General features: G+C 35.9%; 2 pseudogenes; one reads left to right on the top strand and one right to left on the bottom strand.

Moving 5' to 3' along the window:
- The window catches only part of LOC107505735, a 43121-nt pseudogene that overhangs the window by 15248 nt on the left and 1712 nt on the right, over window positions 1-26161 (top strand).
- On the bottom strand, window positions 602-720 carry LOC118606316 (annotated as a pseudogene).

Below are 26161 nucleotides of genomic sequence, written 5' to 3'. Positions count from 1 at the left end.
AGACTGAAAGATGTTTTCCATGTTTAAAACTGACAAGAAACTTATTTATAAAATACTGATGAACTCCTGCAAATTAGGGGGGAAAATGGAACAAAATCCCTTAGAAAAATGAACAAATTTCTAAAAATATACTTAATAGAAAGAGAAATCCAAAAGTTAATGAGTATATAAAGGATACTCATGAAATTGTCTCTGGGTGCCCTGTTTTTGATCTCTAGTCCAATAACTATATTTCTGATACCACACAATCACTGACTATGCTGTTTATAAGACTTTCTAATTTATTTTAGAATTTAGCAAGATAATTTCTCCTTTGCTTTTTGTTTTCAATGTGGCCATGGCTATGATTAGCCTTTATAATTCCACATAAATATTAGAATGACTTTAAAAAATTCCTCTTAAAAAATCATACTGGAAATTTTATTGCAATCGAGTTGAACTTACAGATCACTCACTTATTCATTCGACGAAACACTTGTTGAGCACCTGTCATGTACATGAAAGTGTTGAAGCCACAGAAACAAAAATGAACAAAACTTTTTTTCTGAAAGTTACTCCTGATTGTGGGAATGCTGCCGATTTTTGTTTTGTTTTGTTTTAACGCTTACAGCACCTGGTATCCTTAAGTAGTCTCTTGTCTAAGTACTAACCAGGCCCGATCCTGCTTAGCTTCCGAGATCAAACGAGATCAGGCGCGTTCAGGGTGGCGTGGCCGTAGACTGTTGACTTTTTAAGTGGACATTTTATCTATTAACCAAAATGAAAAATACAACAAAGGGAGCAAAGTTCCTGCAAAATATCAGTAACTGGGGCAAATTTAAGAGAAGTTTCTAAGGGGGAGAGCTGCCCCTCTCACGAGTATAATGCATGGGGAGAGTCAAGCTCAGACTTCACTGGCATGCACTACTTTTCCTCTTATTTATTACATACCAGCAAAGACAGCAGACGTTCCTAGGGTAAATGAGCTCGCACACAAGAATAACCAGATATTGACGGGCAGAGGCAGAAGAGAAGTAGAAGGAGTAGAGAATGAACAATCTATGTTAGATGAGGCACAAATATTAGACCAGATAGTTTAATTTTTGTTAAATAAGCATTTAAAAATGCACTGAAAGAGATAAATGAAGATATCAGTAACTCAGAGCTGGCAAAGTAGAAATACAGGTTCAAAAAGAATTTAATAGACAAGATATGTAACTACATATATATGTGTGTGAGTATATATATATGTATATATACACATGTGTATGCACACACACACACACACATACATTAGGATAACAAAATTGTTTCCTGGAAGATCTAATAAAGGAACTCTCAAAAGTCATCAGGAATGACAAAAAAAAAAAAAAGATTTAAAAATTCAAAAGAAAATTTAGCATATACATAATAGATGTCTGGTAATGCTAAATTTTAAAATGGAGAAATAATTTCTAAAAACTTAGTGACAACTTATCAGAATTAAAGGCAAAAATATCAGGAAATAAAATCAAAAGAATATCGAAGAAAGGAAGATTTCTAACACTTTCCAAAAAAATGGAGTAGCACCTACAAAGAATAAAATATCAAATTTATATCAGCCCCAACACAGCTGAACAATAGGGACAAGTACATAATGGAATTTTATGTGTAAGGTGTTGAAGTTCCAGTACACCTTAATCTCTCAAAGCTTCACAGTGACCTTTGGGACACAAACTGCATGCTACTGTAGGCAAAACATTAAGAAGGATCTGAAAGCAATAGAATAAGAAGAAAAATATTCAAATTCTTTTACAAAGCAATTAAAACAATGAAATCAAAATCTGACGAGACTGAAATAAAAAGGATGACTTAAATCTAAAATCCATTATCTTATTAAGAGTTCACTGGACAAAATATATCATGTGAAAAGATTAAAAAGAATTTAATCAAATTCCACATTCTTCATTTCACTTTTCCTTTTCCCAGGTTTATCTAGGTATAATTAACAACTAACATTTTTTATAAAATTTAAGATGTAAAATGTGATGTTTTGATATATGCATACATCGTGAAATGATTAGCACAATGAACCTAATTAACATATCCATCATCTCACATTGTTACTTTGTATGTGTGTACTGAGATCACAAGATCTACTTTCTTAGCAAATATTAGTGCCACATGTACAATATTCTTATCTATAGTCACCATGCTTACCTTAGATCTCCAGAACCATTCATTCTATATAACTGAAAATCTGTACACTTTGATCAACAACGCCCCATATTCTCCAACTGCCAACCCTTGACAATCACCATTCCACTCTGCTTTTTCGATTCCACATATAAGTAGGATTATGTAGTATTTGTCTTTCTGTGTCTGACTTATTTCACCTAGCATATATCCTCCAGGTTCATCCATGTTGTCACAAATGGCAGGATTTCTTTACTTTTCATCGCCGAATAGTATACCATGACATACATACATACATTTTCTTTATCTATTCATCTGTCAGTGGACGCTTGTGTTGTTTCACAATCTTGGCTATTGTGAAAAATGCAGCAATGAATATTGGAATGCAGACATCTTTTTGAGATGCTGATATTGTTTCCATTGGATATACCCAAGTGAGATTGCTGGTTCACATGGTAGCTCTATTTTTTAATTTTCTGAGGTGCTTTCATACTATATTCCATATGGATGTACTAAATTACATTCTTACCAAGAGTATGTAAGAGTTTCTTTTCCACATCCTTGCCAACATTTATTGCTTTTTTTTTTTTTTTTGTCTTTTTGATAACAGCAATTCCAACATGTGTAAAGTGATATGTCACTGTGGTTTTTATTTGCATTTCTCTGCTAAGTAATGATGTTAAGCACCTTTTCACTTACTTATTGGCTACTTGTTAGTCTTCTGTGAAGAAGTGTCTATTAGGTCCTTTGACCATTAAAAAAATTAAGTTATTTTTGTTGTTTTTGTTTTGTTTTGTTTTTTGTTTGTTTGTGTTTTGTTATTGAGGTGTTTACATTCCTTACATTTTCAATATTAACTCCTTAGCAAATGTTTGAAAATATTTTCTTCCATTCCATAGGTTGTCTCTTCACTATGTTAATTGCTTCCTTTGCTATGTAGGAGCTTTTTAGTTTGATTCAATCCCAACTTGTCTATTTTTGGTTTTGTGCCTTACTTTTGGGCTCATGTCTAAAAACATCATTGCCCAAACCAAGGTCAAGATACTCTTTCCCTATGATTTTTTTCTAGTGGCTTTACAGTTTCATTTCTTGTATTTAAGTCTTTAATTCATTTGAGATGATTTTTGTATGAGTGTGAGATCAAGGTCCAATTTCATTGACTTGTATGTGGATATCCAGGTTTCCCAACACTATTTACTGAAGAGACTATCCTACCCCATTGTGTGTTCTTTGTAACTTGTTGAAGATTAGTAGAGTATAAATGTGTGGATTTATTTGTGGTCTATTGTGTTTCATTTATCTATATATCTGTTTTTATGCCAGTACCATGCTGTTTTGATTACTGTAACTTTGAAATATATTTTGAAATCAGGAATGTGATGCCTCCAGCTCTGTTTTTCCTGCTCAAGATTGCTCAGGGTCTCTTGTGGTTCAATATGATAAACTAAATCAAAATCAAAATCTTCAAGATGACACAAAATATTATAAGGAAAGTCAAAAGAAAATGACAATTTTCTGAAAATTGTTCTGTAGCTACAAGACTAATTTACTTCATATATACAAGAACCTATTAATTGAAATAATATCTAAAAAGATAGTTTACATAAAAGTATATTCATACAAAAAAGTTGTTCAAATTTGTACCTGGTAAAAGAGATGCAAATTATAGTCATAATACAATTTTTTACTTAGCAAAAAACTGAAATTCCACAACATACTTTAGAAAGACTGTATTGAGAAAGCCCTCTTAGATACAGCAGGTGTGAACATAAATGCATAGAAACCCTACAAAAGTCAATTTGGAAATATCAAACTTCCAAATTCGCCTACCCTTGGCTCTAGAAATTCCATCTGACAAAATTTATTCATAAATATATCTACATCTATTTAAAATATTTGCAATGATATTAGAGCATTATATTAGAGGATTTTTTTTTCAAAAGCCAAAAATTGTATCCACCCAAATTGTCATCTGTAAGGATGTAGTTAAATATGGCGAGCAGAATACAGTAGAATAGAATACTATAAAGCTTCAGAAAGGTTTACAGAAACTGTTCTAGTTACTACTGCCACATAACACACCATTCCAAACTTAGTAAAATAATGATTCTTTTTATTATATTCACAGATCCCCTCAGTCAAGAATTCAGAAAGGAAACAGTAGGAGCTGCTTATTTCTCTTACACCCTTGACAGGGCCTCAACTGGGAAGCCTTGAAGCTGGAGGCTGAAATACTGGGAAGGTCCACTCACTCATAAGTATGGTGCTGAATGCTGGATTTCGGAAACTCGGCTGAAGCTGAAGCTGCAATCCCTACACTTGACACCTCCACATGATTGCTTAGGCTTTCTTACAGCATGGCCCCTGAGTTTCAAAGGCAGCAGCCTCAAAGCAAAGCCAGGAGGAAACAGTATTGTCATTTTTGTCCTACCCTCATCACTCTGTGGTCACAATCCCATTCAGATCTAAGGAGAGGGGACATCAAGTAATCTTTTAACGTGAAGATTGTCAAAGTCACAAAGAAGAGCAGTGGGATGGGAAGCTATTGTTGCTGCCATTTTTTGAAAAGTACAATCTGCCCCTCAATGCGAAAAGATTTACAGGATATAAAGTTAAGTTGAAAGTAGGATATAGAAAGACACAGAAAAGCTGCCTTTTAAGAAAACAAAAAGGAAAAATTAAATTTGGGTAGAGAAACTCAAAATATACACAGGCAACTAATAAAAACAGCTACATTTTGTGGGGGAGAGTCTGAAGGGACTGTAGAGAAAATGGTAAATGAGACTAGGAGAAAGAGATATTTCACTTCTTTTGTTTCTTCCAATTTGGGAATGTTGACCATTTGAAAAATATTTAAAATAATAAATGATAAACACAAACAAACACATATTTACCTTTACATGCACACAATTCTTCCACTAGAATAATTATGTGGTTTAGGATCTTTTTAAATTTAAAAAAATATCTATATATGTAAGCTTGCTCTAGCAACTGTCAGCAAAGAGTATATTTTCTTGGTCCTAAGAAAAATCACCTTAAATATTCTATATGCCTAGAAATAGAAAATTGACTTTTCTGCATTCATACCTTGTATGGAGGTCAGTGATGCTTACCTGAAATATAAGGCTTAGAATCAATTATTTTCATTATATTTCATTTCTCATTGTGAAGGTTAAAGTATCCTAATAAACAATTTTTAGTCAGTCTTACCCTGAGCCTGGCTATTTGCTAATCATTTCAAATGCAACATATAATTCAAGCTTCACAATAATATTATAAAGAACAACTATTTTGCCAATTTTACAGAAAAGTTTATAAATTCCAGTTTCTGTGAAGGTCTGGTTGGCACCAAAACTTAATATCTAAAGATAATGTTGTGACCTCACAATCTAACACTGGAGTTAACGCTCATCTGGTAAACCCTTTAACAAATCATGAGGTCATTTAGTTGTAGATAACTCTAAAGCGTACTTAAACCAACCTCTTCAATTATAGAAAAGGAAATCAAGGTCAGAGAAACAAATCATCGTGCAAACCCCACACAGCTTCTACATGTAGAATCTAGGTCCCCTGACTCCTAGAGCAGTGTGCTTCCCACCGCAGCGCATGTCCTGCAGAAATGGAAGGATTCATTTGTCACCTATAACCCTGCCACAACTCCCTGTGACAGGCTGTGTTCAAATCTAATCATTTTGAGATATACTCACAATAGAGCTCAACAGCTGAGTGGGAGACTGATCAGCATCACAAAAGGGAGAAAAAAGGCCCGCTTTCTCTTGCCTATAAAAAGAGTTCTAATTATGCTAAAGCCTTTATCAAATATTATTTATAGATGACATAGGAGGCTGCCAACAAACAGCCATGGAATTTGTAGGGTCTCTAACCCAGGAATTCCTTTCATTCACACAGGTGAAGACTATGCCCAGGGGAGGGCACTGCAGGGGCTCCCACTGTCCGTGGGCTTCAAGTGGGACATCACCGGGAGCCATTTAGACTTATGAGGATAACTCGGAATGGGCCCATTGCCCAGTTGATCCTTTATGTGAAATAAAGAATATGCCCCAGCAAGAGCATATTAAATATCAATATTAAATATCCCCACAGAGCAGCGACTTACCGAGAGCCTTCTCTTCACCCAGGGAGGAAGAGATAAATGAGGCCCAGTCACTGACAGCTGTTAACCACCAGCACCTGTGGATCGACTCACTCGCCTCGGCAATGACAATGCCAAATGTTAGCTACTTTATAATCTCTTGATTCTTCCAAAAGAAGCTGGGTTTTCAAATTTTTTATTTTAATCTACATTTGTGAGGCTATTATTCTATATACATTATTGTTTCCATACACAAATCATTGCTGTTGCTGAGCAGGTAAAGGGCAGATTTCCAAAAACTAGCTTCATGTTAAAACCTTTGGTTAGAGGAACTAGTGTTCCACTGACAGCCAAAGCCAAGTTTAGAGTTGTAGTGGAAGGCATAAAAAAGTACCACAAGAGAAGTCAATGGGAACTGGAAGGTACGTTAGTGGAAATTAACTTCTGTTAGGACAATTCATGGTGCTTAAATTATTCATGTCTCCCTTGTTTTATTGCCCCACATCAGTTTCACCAAACTAAGTCCTTTTTCAAGGATGCTGCCTTAAAAAAGCTGTGCCCAATGTGCCACTTTCCAGAGTCAAGGATCAATGCCCGGCCAAACTGTGCAAGTAGTAAAAGAGCCTGATAGTCTACATATGCTAATAAAACATCGCTTAGTAGTCCTAGCTTCCAAGACCTTACAACATCACTATGTTTTTGATTCTGTTTCCAATGGATGACATAAGGCTCAAACAGGAGAAAAAAAAAGAACCAATATAGAAAGTAGCCAGGGCTGCCCCACTGGGGCATTAGAAGCAGGCCTCTCCGTGAGCTTGTGTAACTCACAGAGTTTCTCTTTACTATCTTTTTCTTACAATAAGGTTCATACGTTTTTTTAGTATACATTATTCTGATATTACACTGTATGACATTACGTGTGTGTGTGTGTGTGTGTGTGTGTGTATAGCTTCTGCCATGACTTAACATTCTCATATACTCAAAGATGCAGCAATATGTCATAAAAAGATTACAATACTATGAAGAAGAAAATCTGCGTACTAAATACAGTGCTCTAACTTCACAGCTGATTTTGTATAAGCAATAAACTCTCTGGATAGTACTTTTCAAACTACAAAACCCAGGGGGTTAATTGAACTCTATCCTAATTTTCTGTCAAATTTTTATAAAATACAAATGGGAAAATTCATGCCCTTTGAAAACCATAAATCACAGTAAATTTGTTGAGCATTATCTAAAATAAAGATTAAAGTTGTAATAAAAGCGATTAATTAAAACAACAGTCACTTCATTAGTGATGTTTCCCATTGGTACTATAGAGAGTGTATTAATTAGTCGGGGCTCTTCAGAGAAACAGAACCAACAAGAAACTGGCTCACATGACTAGGGAGGCTGGAGACGCAATGAAGAGTTGTAGTTTAAGTCCAAAGGCAGCTTGCTGGCAGAATTCCTTCTTCTTCCAGGAAGGTCAATTGTTTCTTATTAAGACCTTCAGCTGATGGGATAAAGCTCACCCACATTATGAGAGTAATCTACTTTACCCAAAGTCTACTGATTTAAATGTTAATCTCATCTCAAAATACCTTTACAGGAACATTCAGACCAGTGCTTGGCCAAACATCTGGGTACTGTGGCCTAGTCAAGTTGACACATAAAATTAAACACCACAGAGAATTACTATTCAGAATTATTAGATAGAAAGGCCACTGAAGAATAATGACTTTTTCACCTCCCCAGCACACATCTATAACACCTCTTATGAATAAATGCATTTAAAACATTTCTTTAAAAAGTAGATAAACACTAGAGATGGAACCAGGGCAATATGGTTTCACAGTACCTTTCACCTTCCTGAATTAATCTATAACTATCGAAACTAAGAGGAAACAATAAAAGGCAAAACTGTAGATATTACAAGGGACTGTCAGCCAAAGTAAGCAAGATAGGCAGGCCATGGAGGACACCTGGCTTTTCCTTTCTCTGCCTGCTTTTCAAGCTTTGAAGTCGCCATCTAGCTCATCCAGTACTAGCCTTCTCTGCTGTCGCACTTCACTGGCTTTCGAAACTCATCCAGGTTCTTCCGAACTTATTGACCACCCCATGTATTCGGCATCACATCCACAACTCAAATGAACCACACACCATTACCTTCCAAAAGATAATCTACCTCAGCTTGGAACTTCAGAGAACTATGATCTTTAAAAAGCATGGTAAAATCTCATGTGTTTTATAACATTGCATTGGCTTGAAGAGAAAGTAAATAGAATTTTGTGATGTCCAATCCCTCTATTGCTACAACTTTCTATCTAATACAATGACATGGGCTGAGCTGCCTATACAATTTACCATGCCATGTTTTATGACCCAACTAGATCTGGAAAATTGTAATTTATCAGGCACAATTAATAAACATTTTACTACCAGTAATAAACATTCATACCACCAGTAATGTGGTTGTAAAACCTAGTATTGCCATATGTCATTTTTAAAGTTCAGAATCTAAAAGGAAATATTATTTACAAAATAGTCAAGCATTTACTGCATTTTATTCTCAACAAGGTTAACTGATAAACAGAGAAGTTTAGAATGGTGCTAGTAGCTGTGATGAAATGGCCATTAGAATTCATCAGCCCCAAGGCACGGGGTTGCAAATTTGCTCTTTGATAAGTCTGTGCTCGGGTAAGTAGGAAAAAAAAAACTCCCAAGAAAAAACTAGACCCTTCTTTCCTTGCCGTGACTGATGTTCTGAAGATAGGAATCACATTTAGATTCATAATATCTAACTATAAGTTTCTCTTCAGCCATATACTAGCTGATTGAGTTGGCCATTAAATAAAGAACTGCTTAAACACTGTGTAGTACCTATGACTAATGAAGACAAAAGAAATGCCAGTGTCTTTTGTATAGGAACATATTACTAGTGTCCCCAAGCGAAGATTTCTTGTCATAAAGATACATGATTTTTAATTACCCTCAGGTGATAAAATGGTTCAGAGCTTAACTACTAAAAACCTCACAAGACAAATAAGTTCTCATGATAATATTAGGGAAACTATTCAAACTTTCTTAGCCTTTTTGACTACTCATTTTTTTGAAACTCTAATTTAAAAAAAAATGATTAACATTATTTTTTTAAACAGCATCAACATTCCATAATAAACTTTATACTAATTTGAAACTTATTCTAAACTGTGTACATATTAATGACTCTAAATTTCCTCTATAGAGAAATATGAGCTTATAAATTCACAAATATTTGAATCTCATTGATGACCCTAATGCTAACTCATAGAAATAATCACAACACAAGCCTAACTCTGTCTCACCTCCTCACTAAAAATCTTTAGTGTCATATTTATCAAAATCTCATCTTTGTAAATTTTGTAACACTTCACTTTTTATTTGTATCTATTCATTTATCACATATATCAACACACGATGAATAAAATATATATCTAGACATTCAGAACAGATATATCAAGATGATGTATACTAGATATATGGAGACAGTAAACTGCATAAATCAAGATGAACAAGACAGAAACAGTTTCCACCCAACTGGAGCTTACCTTCTAGGACATTTCTATGATGTTAAAACGGCAGAATAGAGAGTGCTACAAAAATATTGTAAATGTACGTTGAGTGTCTTCTCTCCTCATGCCCACAAAAATAAATCAAATGCATTACTTTAAAACCTGGTTTAAATGCCACCTTCTCCATGAATCATGTCCTGACACCTGACCCATTTGGAAGTAACTTTTTCCTCCTTCCAACTCCCCTAACAGCTCATCATTCATTTATCTATCTCCACTCATCTATCTCCACTCAACATATATTCCATGAACACCTACTCTGTGCACAGAAAAACCACTCAAGAAAAAGTTGCTTAGTGACTGAATCAAATAAATGGATGTTAGATAACAAAATAATGTTTATTGCCCTCTTAGTAAAGACCAGAGTTGATGCTACGTGCCCTACATGCACTTTTTTATTCCACAGTAGTCCAACGTGGTAGAGATCATTCAAAAGACCGAGGATATAATAATGAATAAAACAAAGAAAGCTCCTTAAAGCTTATATTCCAATAGGAGGGTCAGACAATGCAAAATTAAAATAGATATGCAAAATTTAAATGAGACATAATAATTACCATTAAGTGCTATGAGGAAATGTAAAGGGTTTGGAATAGGGAGTGACGGTGGTATAATTTTAGAAAGGAGACTGAGTTTTAGTAGAGTTCTGAATGAAGCAAAAGAGTCGAACAAAGAGCCTATCTGAGGGAAGAGCATTCCAGGCAGAGGGAAAGGCACGTGTGAGGCCAGGGTGTGTGTGAGACGGAAAAGGAGTGAATGGAGCAGAGAGAAAAAATGAAGCCAGAGGGAGAGGGCTAAAAGTCAGAATCTGTGGTGTTTTGCAAGTCAAGTCAAGGAGTTTGGTAGAAAATTAATATGATGCTGCCTTAAAGTCAAAAAGTGTTTTAATTTCATACATTTCAAGATGGCAGATGTGGTAGACTATAATGCAGTAGGAAGGACAGTATACTTGCATACAAATTAAAAACAGCAAACAAAAAACCCTGAATAGAAGTAAATACATGGATTCCTTCCTCAGAACAAGTTATTAAAATTCCCTGAGCTTTTCTGTTTTGTAAAATGAAGACAGCACTTCCTGAAGGTAGTCCTAAAAGCTAATACTTAAACCTTAAAACTGGCACAAGTTATATTAAAAGTGACTGAAGGAAGAAAAAATATTCCCTATGCAAGAAGCAGAAAGGAAAAGAATCTGGCTATTACTATATTGATAAAAATCACATATCTCAAGAAGGTATGAATCTATCAGAAAATGAATCAGTCAGCAAGGAGCAAGAGAGAAAGAAAGGTATGAATTATCAGTATACTTCCAGCACTGACTGGGGAACAAAGTGTCTTAGGAAGACAAAATGATACAAACGCGCCCACTTATTGTCGAGACAGCTCTATCAGACCAGCAGAGCCTGATGCAATGAAACATGTGCATTATCCAACCAACTCTCCTTGTTCTGATTCCATGTCCACAAGCTACCTTCTGATAAGCCGGCTTCTCAGAATGTTTGTCTCCAGTGAGGGAATGAATGGGCTGGTGTGCTGGGAAGTTACAATCGTCCCTATAAATTACAGCGTTGGCATTCTGTATTCTATATTTTATTCTCCTGTGGATTTGGTTGAAGTGACACAGCATGCCTAAGTCCAATAAAGCTCTGAGAACCTGACACAATCTGTTTTCTGAATGTGCGAGACTCAGGGGTCAGACCTTGGGTTGTGATGTGCTCAGCAGGCGATGCCCCTCCAGGGGTGTTGGTAACTAGCCAGCCACATACATTATTTTTTAACTTCTCCACTGAGGAAATCGAAAGGGTTGTGGGGCTTAGATGAAACAATGTATTTGAAAGGGTTTAGAAAGCTGTAAAGGTCTTTAGGGACACTGAAAAGTATCTATGATATGGTAAAAAAAAAAAAAAATACTGCGGTATACTATGGACTTTGCCCATCTGGCTATCTGGGATTATCTGTGATGTAGAAGAAAAACTTTCCAATCTAGGATCAGTGGGTGTATCAACTCCATGAAGAATGCAAAACTCATAGGGAAGGACAGGTTCTGATACTGAGTAAGTCATCTTTCCCCATTGGAATAACCTTCTTCCACGAGAAGAAATTCTGAATTTTCCTTGTAATAACACAATATTTCAGCATAAAAATCTGAAACCACCATTGAGTCTTTTCTGAAACCACACACACACACACACACACACACACACACACACATACGTATAGATAGATATAAATGTATAGTATTTGTGATGTGCAAGGCAATAAACCCAGCTATGTAATCTGTAGGGCCCTATGCAAAATGAAAGTGTAGAGCCATTTGTTCTAAAGGAAAAAAAAAAAAGTGCTGTCAAAAGTATTAAAAAATAAATATTTTTCCTTTCATTCATGGTCTCTTCACTTGTCATCATGCTTTTTATTTGCTATTTAAAGAAAATCTATTTAAAAAATATTTAGCATAAATTTTATTGTCCATCTTTATACTGTGCAATGTCACCTTTAAATTAAAATATAAGGCACTTACTCTTGTGCGTACAATCATCAGAATTATACAATTTGCATTTCTCACAGGTCCTCTGTGCATATGTATTTCTTTCTTGATAGAACAGAAGAAACATTGCACAGGAATAATTCAGTTGTTTTTGTTCACGTCTTGATACATACACATTCTACTAACACTCTCTCTGCTTTCAGCTTATTAATGAATAAGAACAGACTGACATGAAAAAGAACAATGAGTTCTCTCCCCTCTGTGTCATTATTTCAGCACAAATAGTTGGCTAATACAAGGAAATAATGTGAGTAAGAAAGAATATTATAGGGTTTTTGGTTACTGTGTTTCTTAGGCTGTTATTACCTTCTTTCTGCCTTTGAAGAAAGTTCTGTTTTAAGCCAAAACTGTGGTCTCTTGGGGCCATTAGCACTCTCACTTAGCCAGTCATACGCGTAACACACCTTGTATTTGCTTTGCGTCTAACTGAACTCCCACGCATCTGGGTCCACTGGAATTCTGTACTCATGGGGCACTGTGAACGGTGTGTGCTAATGCAGAAGCAAGGAAGAAAGTGGCCATGCCTATTATGCATGTCTGCTCATATCTGCTCATATGCATGCCCCAAACTATTAGGAATAATAAGAAATTATGAAGAATTTTAAGAGCAGCAGAACATTAAACAAAGCATAGCGTTGTTCTGAGCATTGTAGCTTGTGCAGATGGCACAGGTCACAAGACCATGAAGCAGGGCCTGCCGGGCACTGCTTTAAGAACACATGATTAGAATTTCATAACAACTGTATGAGGTTAGCACTATAATTATCCCCTATTTCAGAATAAGAAAACAGGCACAGAGAGATTAAGTAGTTCATTCAAGTGCTAATAAGAGCTAATAAGTGGCAGAATTGGGATTTGAACTCAGGCTTTTAAACTTAAGAAAGCATGATCTTAACCCATACGGTGTTGCTTTTCTTAAAGGCACTGATTTTAAATTTAATCCTTAGTTTCCTTTGCTTTTCCTCTCTTCCTTACTTTCTCAATATCTAAAAGACAATTCGCATTCATCATAAAGGAACCCACAGATATCTTAGGCATTTACTGTAATTAACTACAGTTTACTTTAGCAGTTATAATGAATAATGATAATAGTTATCACTGAGTGCTTCCTATGGGTCCAGCAATTTGATGAGGTGGTTGCCGTTATTACCTGTGCTCACAGATGAGAACATAGAAGTTTGGAGAAATTAAGCATCCTTTGTCAGATTCAGGTAGTAAGTGGAAGAGTCAGTACGTGGCCTCAGATAATTTGATGCCAGCGTTTATGGGCTTCCATGTTTTGTCGCAGCGCTATAGTTTTCTCATTGTCCAGTTCAATGGTGTCAAGGCTGAGGAACTGGGACCAGAGTGATATAGATATAGCTTATTTCCGCCAGGTTTTTGGTCAATCTCACAGGCTCAAAATTAGAGCTATAATTCAATCACAGGAATAAAGTGTTTGACATTTAAAATGTGTTCCCCGGTGCAAATCTGCTGTTTTCCTTTAAGAGTTTCTTCCTCTAGTTAAAGACAGTTCAAATAGAATTAGCCTAGAATGAAATGCCAGGAATATAAAGAAGCCACAGAAGTTTAGGATGCTGCCCTTAGAGAAACTGTTATCCCTAGCGGATAACCTCTAAGCAAATAGAGGTAGTAATTGGATGAGCTCTCTTAATTAAATTCAATAGAGAGAGAAAGCTCACGTCTTGGTCCTGCTTCTGATGTCCATTAACACTACATAATTCTTTGGACAACCTTGAGATCAGAAGAGACAGGCATGAAACTGGAAAGCTCCCAGATCAGTCTCAAAAAGCGTTTTCTATTCGGAAGCTGCTTTCGGAGTAGCGTAATTGTTAACAGCAGATCACATAATTAAATAACAAAGCATAATCAGAATAACCATCTCCAAAAATCTTACTAAATTAGGTGACATAAAAAAAAGCAAAGAGAGTCTAAAGAATTAATTTTGGTTCAGGGCTTAAAATTAACTGAGGAGCTAAGGGACTGTTGAAAGTCCAGAACCATTGTGTAATGATGGAAGACTCTTAAATTCTTGGCAAATTTTCAGGGCACATTAAAGAAAATTAGGACTCTTCTCCCTAACAGATTTTTAATTATAAGAGCATTTTATTCAAAAGTAGCTGAATTCTTTTACACTCCATTGTATATTCGGCAATTAATTGAAGATCAATCACAGAACAGGTTCTTCTATTGCTATTCGCCTAAGGAAATCAACATATTGAAGACATTTCAAAATACCTGAAGACCCAAACTCATTTTAAAAAGCAGGAAATAAAGGGACGCAGAAGCACACTTTCTAGTGAAACAAAACAAGCATTCATTCCATTCTCTATTCCTGTATTGGACCAAATAGCGCCTATATTTCCTGTTTTTTGAATAGAAGCTGTTTCAGCTTGAATACCTCCAGAAAACAGAGCCAGAAACAAAGGGTTAAGTACAATAATTTAGCGGGGAGTTTGATGGAGGTGTCAGGAATGAGGGACAGGGGAACTGAAACACGGAAGAAGGGAGGACACGAGATTGCATTGTGTAGCTGCTCACAGCTACTGTGGGGAAAGTGGTGGTCTAATTGAAAGGACCAAACGAGAAGTTACAGGAAACACATCTTAGGATACGCCTGGGGAAAAGAAACAGGCACTTATCCAGTGGCCTTTATTCACTGGTCAAAGGACCCACCCTCTCCCTCCCAACATACACACACACATGCACACACACATGCACATATATATGTGTACGCATATGTGTGAATGCTAAGGGGGTTCCTGTGGATGTTGCCCACCCCTGTGAAAGAGAGGCTGTAGATCAGGCAAACAGAGGCACGCACTGGGCAGACATGAGATGGGGTGCTGCTAAGGTGCTCCTGCATGAAGCCGTGTGAAACCATCCATCATGGAACAGGTCACTGCAGCTGTAGCTAGAGTAAGCAGTGTGGTGGAGAGGATCTGAGTGCTTCCCAAGTGGAGCTTTATAGAGTGGATATGTTCACCTCAAACCAATTTCCACTCTAGAGTTCTGAGCAGCTGCTTTAAAACATTTTGGTGGCAGAGATAAATTCTACTGCCATCTAAGTAATAACAATGTTTCGAAGGATCAAAAACATTCCTTGAAGTGGACTGAAATTTTCTCTGTTCTCGAATCCTGCATTGTCTTGAACTCTGTGCCTCTGTTGAAGAGTGAGCCCCCTATTTCCACGTTAGCTCCCACATGTTTGCTGCTACTCTATTTACCCACACTGTCTCAAGGTTAGTGATACCTCCCTAAATTGCAAAATCTAGCCATCTTCTTTCTGACTGGAGCATCTTCCCCATTCCATTGCACTGGCCCTGGTTAGGCACTCTTTCTCTGGAGATGAATATTTTTTATTTCCACTGGCATTTTTTTTCCCCCAGCTTATTCGGTTTCTGCAATGACTTTAATCTTCACCTTTTCTTTTCTCTAAATTGTGATTTCCCCCCAAATTCTGACCTTCATCCTCAAAATTCCCTCAGTGACTGTGTCAATATCTGCTCTCCACCACAGAAGGTCCTTTTGCCCACTCAAAGCTTCTAACTACCCCTTCAGCTGTAGGGGTCTGTTCTAATTAAATCTGACTTCTCTCTGAAGCTGTCTCCTCCTATTTGTGCTAAGGACACATTCATTCCAGACACTAAACCTGTTTATCAGCACCATACACACACTTATTCTACATATTTCTCAAGAAGAAATAGGATATGAGTCACCACATTTTTAAAAATTCAACAGAAAATGCACCCAAACTGTAAATCCCCCGGAGTTTATTTCTATCTTTACTTGAAGAGCCCCCAACCTGGTAACCTCTTGGTCCAAGAAAAATTGGGGAAAAAAGGTTAATATCTGGAAGAGATTGATTCACTCAGGACCGGCCAAAGGTTTGGCTCAAACCTTGTTAAAACTTCTTTTTATATAGTCATATAATTCTGATTTTACATACATGAATAAATGTAATCATATCCTACATTACTTTTAATTCATTTTTCGTTTTTACTTTACATTTTTACTTCTGTCCTTGTTCCCCACTCTACCCACTTAAGTTCTTTGGAGAAGTGCCTCTTTTTCAAGATACCAACCTAAAATGTATCCTTTCATATTTTTTCTCCCTGCTCATGTAGTCGTGTACATATTCATATATGTGTGTGTGTGTATGTGTGTGTGTATATACATACATACCCATATGTAGGCTTTAGCAATACACTACAAAAAATGGGATAACACACATTATTTTTTTGTGTGCTATTTCATAGAAGTCTTTCAAAGTACCTAGTATAGCTTCCACTCATTGTTTTTAGTGGTTTAGAAGCACAATAATTTATCTATCTATTTTATTATTGATGGATTTTTTTCCCCATTCTGAATAATATTGATGTAAACAACCTTGTAGATAATCCTTACAGATTTGAAGGTTTCTTTATGTAAAATAGATTATCAGGAAAGGGATTACTAGCCATAGGATATATACATATTTTTTACTGATACTGAGGGACTGCTTTCCTGTTTCTGTTAGCAATTGATAAGCATGCTTTTTTCCCAGTCCCACGTGGCAGTAGATTTTAGGTTCATCGCAATATTGTCATTCTAAATAGTAAAAAGTGAACTCTACCACTTTTATATTTTACTGACTATTGTGTTTGAGCATCTTTTCATATATTTTTGATCATGCAGATTTTCACTACTATAAATATTTTCTTCATATTCATTGCTACTTTGCTATTAATTTTTGAGTCTTTTGCATAGTGTAGATATTAGTTTTTTTTTCTCTGCTTTACATGTTTATCCAAATTTATTGCTGGTTTATTCACTTCATTCATGGTATCTTTGCCATGATGAAACTTAATTAGTTCTCACTTTTATAGCTTTGAGTGTTAGAGTTGATTGCTCACTTCTAGGATGTTCACATTGTTTTCTAGAGCTTTTTTTAAATTTTAATTTTTTACATTTAAATATCTAAACCAACTGGAGATTATTTTTATGTAGGATGAGAAAGAGGCTCAATTTTTAATTTTTTTTCAGTGGACAGTTAGGTGTACTCTAGTAAATAATCCATTATTTTTATTTACCAAATAATGAATGTATTAAATAATTCATTATCTTCTTCTACATTGAAATATTGTATTTTCATATATTAAATGCTCATATATATCAGGACCTACTTTTGGATCCTCTCAACCTTCCATGATTTCTACTTTGTCTATTCTTATACCATAATGATTTATGAGCAGAGGCTTTCTGTTTAGCAATACATTCCGAATCTCTAAGGCAAGTCACTTTTCACTATCCCTCTCTTGGGTATTCCTGAAGATTTACTCTTATATATAAACTTAAAGGCCATTTTATTAAACAAAAAACTATTGAGTTGCTAACTATAATTGTATTTAACATAATATTAAATTTGGATGAATTTATATTTTAATAGTATTGAATCTTCTAAGACAAGACCAAATATTGATTGACATCCTTAGATTCTATAATGTCCTTCATGCATACATATGCCTTTCTTGTTAAATTTATTACTAAGTAATTTGTTGATATTTTGCTATAAAGAGTAGATTATTTATCCCTCTCTTTTGTTTGTACTTAGATCAATAGCTCTATTTTAGACCTGGCTTTGCTGGACGCTATGTTTCCCAAAACCCTCTTTCTACAGGTTGCAGTTGGCCAAAAGTGAAGTTGCATGAAATTTTAGATGCAGGAATGAAATAGCAGCAATTAAACACAAGCGGTTTCTAGACTGCATTTGTTCTTCCCCAGCTCTCCCTTGTGAGCTGGTCCTACTGACAAACAGTGACCTGCCACCTGCACATCACCATGAACTCACAGGGGCAGTGGCCGTGAAGAGCCAAGAACCATCCACTGGCATCTACACAATCTTTTATAAACTTCTACACCAGCCTCCTTTATAATTCCAACAAAAGTGACCAGACACACTTATTCTTCCAGGTGCAAGCTGGCAAATACTTGCATCAGGGCTGACTTGTCATTTTTCTCTGCTCCTTTGACTCTCCTTTTGGGACCTTTACTTTCCAAGTTCTCTCCATGCTGAATAATGTTTAATTCCTATAATAAATTTCTCATTCCAAAATACTCTTGACCCTTGAGCAACACAAGTTTGAACTATGTAGGTCCGTGTATAAACAAATTTTTTTTTCAGTAACACCTATACCATTTGTGATCTGCAGTTAGGAATCTATACATGTGGAAGGCCAACTGTATGTGTTGATATACACCATTTAATACAGGGGACTAGAGGATCCAAGGATTTTGGTAGCTGTGGGATCCTGAAACCAAACCTCGACTAAAATTGAGCATAGTTAATTTTGGGAAGAGTCAAAAGTTGTATGTGGAGTTTTGAATATGTGGGGGTCAGTACCCCTAACCTCACATTACTCAAGGGTCAACTGTAGTTCCACTTCTCTGATTGAAGCACAACTATACTATGAAATATGATTTTTATATGCTTATATTATATCTAACGACTGTACCAAATTATCTTACCAATTATCTTACATTTTTTGAGAAATATCTTGTTTTCCAGTATACAATATTTTTATCAAGAAAAAGATAGTTTCATTTTTTCAATGTTTATACTTATTATTTTCTCCCTTATTTTCTTTCTTTCTTTTTTTTTTTTTTTTTTTTGATGACATTTGTTGGAACCTCTAGGTCTATGTCAAACTGTAGGCTGGTGATACAGTAGCATTCAGACTGCCAGTCACCTGATACAATCTTAGGAGGAAGCCTCTATGCTCCTCAGTCTCCTCACATTCTCCAAGCCTCACAGATAGGTGGACTCAGCCCACCAGTTTAGCTTGATTTCTTGAGCTAGACAGTCTGACACAATCACACGAGGATGATGCTTACACCCTCCTTCCATTAAAACCTACTCCTACCTAGGACTAACTTCGTGGGCACATTATCTGTGTAGTCATAAGCCCTGAAGTTAGAAGGCCCTCATGCTTGTTCTCACATTCTACTATAAATACATAAACTTCTTAACTTTTGAACATTTCTGTTTTATACTGACTCGCCAAATTATGTAGCTGGTCCAGCTCCTACGTATGATTCAGCTGATCTCTCACAGGGATCTTCTGAGTTCTAATCCTTTTCCCTGAGCTATAAAGTGCTAGTATTCAGTCTCTGTTCTAGTCCATACCAGTTCTCACTAACTAGATTCCAAAGCATCCAATGTATTATATGTATCCCAGAAGCTATTTGAGCCATAAGAAACAGCTGACTAGTACTGAAATGAGGGGTAGAAAAACCATGAAGAGGTCATCATTTTCATAGAATTCATTACTGCATCTTTAATGTGTCAACCTGTGGGTTCAAAATGAGTAGAATTATATACATTTACATCCAAAAAAGTAACTCTGAATGACTCTAATGAAAGCGATGGCAAAATCCACTGTCATGATGAAGGAAGAGAGAGTAACTTCAGTGGAAGTGAGTGTGTAAGAAAATATCAGGACAGAAAAAAAGAACTAAAGAGTTAATGACAGACATATGTCCCAGCAATTCCACTTATGGATATTTATCTGAAGAAACCCAAATCTCTAATTCAGAAAGACATATGCACTCCTATGTTCATTACAGCACTATTTATAATAGCTAAGATATGGAAGCCACCTCAGTGTCCATAGATAAATGAATGGATAAAGATGTGTTATATATGTACAGTGGATTATTACTCAGGCATAAAAAAGAATGAAATTTTACTATTTGCAACAACACAGATGGACCTTGAGGAAATTATGCTAAGTGAAGTAAGTCAGACAGAGAAAGACAAATATCATATAATTTCACTTATATGTGGAATCTAAAAGATAATAAAAAATAAAAATAAACAAGCGAAACAGAAACAGATTTATAGGTACAAAGAACATTTTGATGGTTGCCAAATGGGAGGGTATTAGGAATGGGTGAAAAAGGGGAAGGGATTAAAATGTACAAACTGCCAGTTATAAAAACAGTCACGAGGATGCAAAGTACAGCATAACTATGTATGGAGTCCGATGGGTACTAGACTTATCAGAGTGTTCAGGCTGTAAGTTATGTCTAATAACTATATTGTACACCTGACACATATAATGTAATATTGAATGCCAATTGTAATAAAAAATTACAAGTACATTTAAAATGCCAAAATGTTATGAATTTTGAAAAAGGAATTAATGGTAGATAAGACAGATTCATACTGAATGAGAAATTTTTTTCCCGATATACAGTCTATCAAAAAGAAGTAAAGGGTAAACGCAAAGTTCAATAATAAAACTCTCATAGTTATAAAAATCTCTTTTATATGTTATGTACCGGTCCTTAGTCAAACAAATATGCTTTATGTATTTTAAACTTACTTCAAAAATTAAGTATCTTTAGTTTTTTAACTCATCATTCAGAAACTTCAAGAACTTTGTTAAAGCAGTGTAGAAGACACACAATAATGAGTTTAACATTATTGAATGTCAGCACATATTCTGAGAGTTGTGTATATAATATAGAAACTACAATATCAACAAATATTTTGAAAGTTTAAAACTTGTCAGAAAACATATGATTTTTAATAGACTTACACTATTTTATCCTCAAAAGAATTCTATAAATTGAGTACTATTATTCTCTTAATAAAAATAAGGGAACCAAACCTCGAAGAGATTTAATGACTGATTTAAGGTCACACAGAAACCAGAATTCAAATCCAGAACATGCCTAATTATAATCTGTCTCTTAAAGATGTACTATTTAGACAAAGCCCCTTTGATTTATCTATCTGGTAACAACCTAGTTCCTTCCCCTTTTACACAATAACTCAGACTATTAAGAAAACTAAGCATTCCAGATGTGGAGATCCTTTGCCATTTTTTCCTGATCCCGAGAAAGAGACCATTTTCCTAACTATACAGATAAGTACAGATTACTGGCGTGTGTCTTCCCATGTGCGTGTGTGTGTGTGTGTGAGTGTGAGTGTGTGTGTATAAGCGTGGAGTGGTGGTGGCAGCGGTGGCGTGTTGTTGGGTGTGAAGGATGAGGGAATATGATCCTTAACCACCTTATACTGCTACCAGAATGAAGATATTTCTTTCGATGGGTAAAGACTGGGTTTTTTTTTTTCCCAAAGAGCTCTGTCTACCAATAAGCATGATAACAGATACAAGATCAATCACAGCCTGATCAATCACAGATCAGGGGTCTTCATTGCAGGATACACATACTCTTTTGAGAATCTCTCCAGGAAAGCTTCTCTCAGAGAAGTGCATGATTTTCACTAGACAGGAAATTCTTTTCTTTTTGAAACCATTATCTCTGGTCTCTAGTCTCAGCAACCCTCTCACCTAATGTTTAACGGCACATTGCCTCATGCTCCTAAACAACACAAGATTCTTCTGAATAAATTAGAATATGGACTTCCTTATCTTTCCTAATCCATTTACATAATCATCATATACTTCTAATTCTAATCAGTCTTGCATCTTATTTTTAAGTGGTCATAGACTATAATTATAACCATCAAAAAATCCTTTCAGTCAATTAACAATCTCCTCTAACAGGGAAATTTAATCTCAAGAGATTGAGATAGGATAGGAGGAGGCTTCACGTTTGGGTGCACTGGGAAATCTGAAATAGATTTGCAATCTCATCACTTAAGTGGAGAAGTTCCTTAGCTATAAAAGTGAGGGAGAAAGGAAAAGGAGAAGAAAGATGGAAGGGAAGAGGAAGAAGAGGGGAAAGGGAAAGGGGAAAAAGGAAGGAGAATGAAAAAATATAGTGAGGTATAAAGCTTAATCAGAAAAACAGAAACCATTTCAAGTATGTATATCAGAGGGAATTCAATTCAGGGAATTGGTTACACAGGTGATGAAGCAGCTGAGTAATCAATGTAATTCCCAAAACTGGCAACAGCAAAAAAACCACTATACCCTAGAGCTGGAGAGACAAGTGGAGAAAAGGGCAGTGTTACCTGAATCCCAGGGCAGGAATACCTGACGGAAACCGGAACATGACAGACCTATGAGGAAGGAGCTAGAGTCGTGGAGGGTCCCAGCCTGGTCAGAGATGCCACTGCGAGCAGTTCTTCCTCTTCATGGTCTGTATTTTCACCAATATTTATTTTAGGTGAGCAGAGTTGGAAGCCAGCTGCCATGGAGCCTGGGCTGTGCAGCCTGTTGGTGTTGGCTTCCTGTTTTACAGAGAAATGCATGAGAAGAACAAAAATTGCATCTGAGGAATATACTTGATGGGCTTAGTCACAATAGGGAAAATCAGAACCCCAGCGGGATTTGAGCCAACCACATTACCCTCATGCTTGGGGTGCATGATTGGCAGCTTATGGTACAGACAGGGAACTAGAAGAGAGTTGACTAAGTAGCTGCTAATGAGAAAATCCTATTTGTAAATGTACATACACAGAAGAGAGGAAGGGAAAGGATTCAGTAGTGCCCACTGAGGGGAGTTATTATGGCAAGAATGAAACACCAATAAATAATTGAACACAAGCACCTGGGAAACGGTTAAATACAGGTGGATGATGAAAAGGAAACAGAACAGGAACTAAGCTAGCAATAACCCCTGGAAAGGAAAAGGGACAAGATAAAAACTTATTATTTGAATTAGCTGCCTTCTGAGTTGGCTGAACTGTCCTGGGGATAATAAAAGGCTAAGCTCCCTAGAGAAGATGAGAAATAAAGGTGCTTTTGTTTTGTTTTATTTAGTCTGAAATTCTCAGTTTCTCCACGATCATGAATGTGCCCCATGGATGCCAAATCTGAAAGAGCAATGAGTACAGCATTTAACCACTCATGGCCCCTAACGACCACTAAGTCCTCCCTCCATGTTAACTTAGAACTGGTTTGCACTTAGTGCCTTTCATAATTCCATCTATCTCAGGTCCTTTACCTTCCCGTCAAGCTGCGAACACAAAAGGCAATTTTTCTTTATGTTACTTGTTCAAACTGTGTGGAGCCCTGACAGCGTTTGCATCGGCATCACTTGAGATACTTGTGCTCTTTTCCACTTTGTTTTTAATGAAAATCACTGGTGATGAGATGCAAGATTCTTCATTTTTAAAATACCTCAACTGCTGTCCATCCATACTTCAATTTGATAACAACTGGATTTGGGGCTCTCTGGAGATCTCTTTAGGGCCACCATTGAAGGAAGAATCCAGAAATGGGACAAGAAGAATATAAAGTTCCAAATCAACACCCTTCTCCCCATAGCAGTTATATATTGGTCTTCCACTAAGATTTCACTGAAAGAATTTGTTTGTGGCAAAATAACACACACACACACACACAGTCGACTCTTGAACATTACAGGTTTGAACTGCAATCTATTTACATGGATTTTTTTCAATAACTACATACAATATCATAAATATTTTCTCTTTCTTATGATTTTCTTAATAATATTTTCTTTTCTCTAACTTACTTTATTGTAAGAATATAGTATATAATACATACAACATATAAAATACATGCTCATGTTATTAGTAGGATTCCTGGTCAACAGTAGGGGGTATTAGTAGTTATCTTCCAGGGGAGTCAAAAGTCATATGCAGATTTTCGACTGCGAGGGGATTGGCACTCCTAACCTCATGCTGTCCAAGGTTCAACTATATATGTAAATGATGTGTATGTCTTAAAGGATATGAAAAATCAGGGATCTATAGAAAATATTACTTTAATATGGGCCATTTTTAATGACTCCTGCATTCTTATCTTGTTCTTTACCTGAGGTCCCCTTCTCTGTCATTCTAGGTCAGACTCAATGCTTCACTCCCTGAGGGCTCCTGATCCATCCTAGCAAGTTGTGAGGTGTCTTTGGTAAATGTGTTGTTCTGAAGTTTTCAGAAGATACATTTCTTCTACTTCAGTGTTCTGGCACTTTCCATGATTCCTCTGTTGCTTTCCATAATTCCTCTTAATGCTGACAGTGACTTCACCCATTTATTCTGTTCACATCTGTGGGCCACTGCATTGGGCCAGGCACCAGGACAGGCATTGTCTAGTCGCTAGAACACAAAAATTAATTTAGTCAGGAATGTGACATGCTGTTTAATCCCAGTGTTAACCTAAACATACCTGAAAAGTTAAGCATGTTTCTTCTCTTGCCTTTGGCTTATATTTCGTCAAAGCCATCATGGCAAATCTCCTTGAGAACGAAATCAGGATAGATACTGATATTAAATAACTGACCTTTCTCTTAGTCATTTGTAAACATTATATTACTTCTCTACACGGTAGGTCCAGGCTTTTCTCATTAATCTTTTTATTGCAAATATATCTTTACATTTTTTATACTGATTTTGATATTGTTTTGTATTTTAAACCTTGGAAAACAGCCCTTAATGCTCTTTGGTGTCCCAACTTGGTTATACGCCACTCACTCTGTCTTTTGTGTGTGGCTGTGAATAAATGCGTGTATTCATGCACTAGCAAATATTTATTTGTGCCAGATGATCATATGTTAGTATTGGTAATTTAGTAATAAAAAAGATGGTACCATTTCCCAACTTTCTAAGCAAATATATAATAATATTGTCAAAAATATATTACTTTTATATATTTTAGTCTAAAAAAGACATCAGAAAGTAGTGAGGTATTTTTCAAAGATTTTTTTAATCCTCCAAGGTGAGAGAAAAGTCATGGGCTATAAAATACAAAACAGAGACTTCCATTTGCAGAAGTGATTCATGTGGGAACATAAATAGGAAGGAACGAAAGGGAGGAAATTGGAAGAGGACCTTAAAAATAAAAGAAAAGGAAAGAAAACCAAAGGAATCTATATAGATTGGGCTACAGAAATGAGAAAAAAAAGAGGAGGTCAGTAGTGGGTTTAAGAGAAAAAGATTAGGGAATATGCTATCCCCTAATTAAAAGAAAAAACTAAATAATACATGTTTTTTTAGTCTGTCTCTGGAGAAAAGAAAGGTACAGGAAGGACGATAATGTGAGCGAATGCCAGCCTGCCAATCCAAGAGTAAAGAGACTATTATAGTACAAAGTCAGAGGCTTGGGTTTAACCCAGACTCTACCACTTATTATCCAGTTGTTTATCCTCTTCGAGGTTTTGAATCTCAACTCCTGCATTTAGACAGTAGAAATTATACCTGCCTTATGGTGTGTATATGAAGATGAGCCATATGTAGCTATATATTACGATAAATGAACCTTTGAGTAAAGAACAAAATAGTACCAAGTAGGGTCAGGCTAGTTTCAGGGAGAGAGTAGCACTTCAGCTTAGTTGTTGAAGCTCCTCTAAATAAATGGGTTTTGATTACTGTGATCAGTGGAGTTTGTAAAAAAAAAAACTGAAATAATTTAAGTAGAAATAAGAAGTGGTAACAGTGGTAAGAAGCGTTATGATGTGAATGATAATATTTTAAAATTTAGATATGGACATTTCTAAACATAGATTACAGGCTTGTTTGTTTGTTTGTTTGTTTGTTTGTTTAATCTTGCCCCAAAGTCTCTTCACAATTCCAGAGAACATAATGCATATATAGAAACGGATGGTCATATAGTTGGCAACTTAATGAACTTAAGAGAAATCAGACACTGACTGAGGGAAAACAGGAACATATTATGACATTTTTTTTTTTAGAATACATTTTTATAAACCAAACCGTATTTTCCTTAAAATCATATAGACATTGACAGAGACAAACATTACTTAAATAGAACTATAATATCCTGTCATCCCAATAATGAGAGGAGTGGGAATGAAATAAGTGGACAAAGGTAATAAATCAAAATTGTTCATCTCTCTTCT

Source organism: Rousettus aegyptiacus, unplaced genomic scaffold (assembly GCF_014176215.1).
Source record: "Rousettus aegyptiacus isolate mRouAeg1 unplaced genomic scaffold, mRouAeg1.p scaffold_m13_p_7, whole genome shotgun sequence".
Classification (NCBI taxonomy): Eukaryota; Metazoa; Chordata; class Mammalia; order Chiroptera; family Pteropodidae; genus Rousettus; species Rousettus aegyptiacus.
The sequence above is the reverse complement of the archived record's forward strand: the minus strand, read 5'-3'. Positions and strand labels throughout refer to the sequence as shown.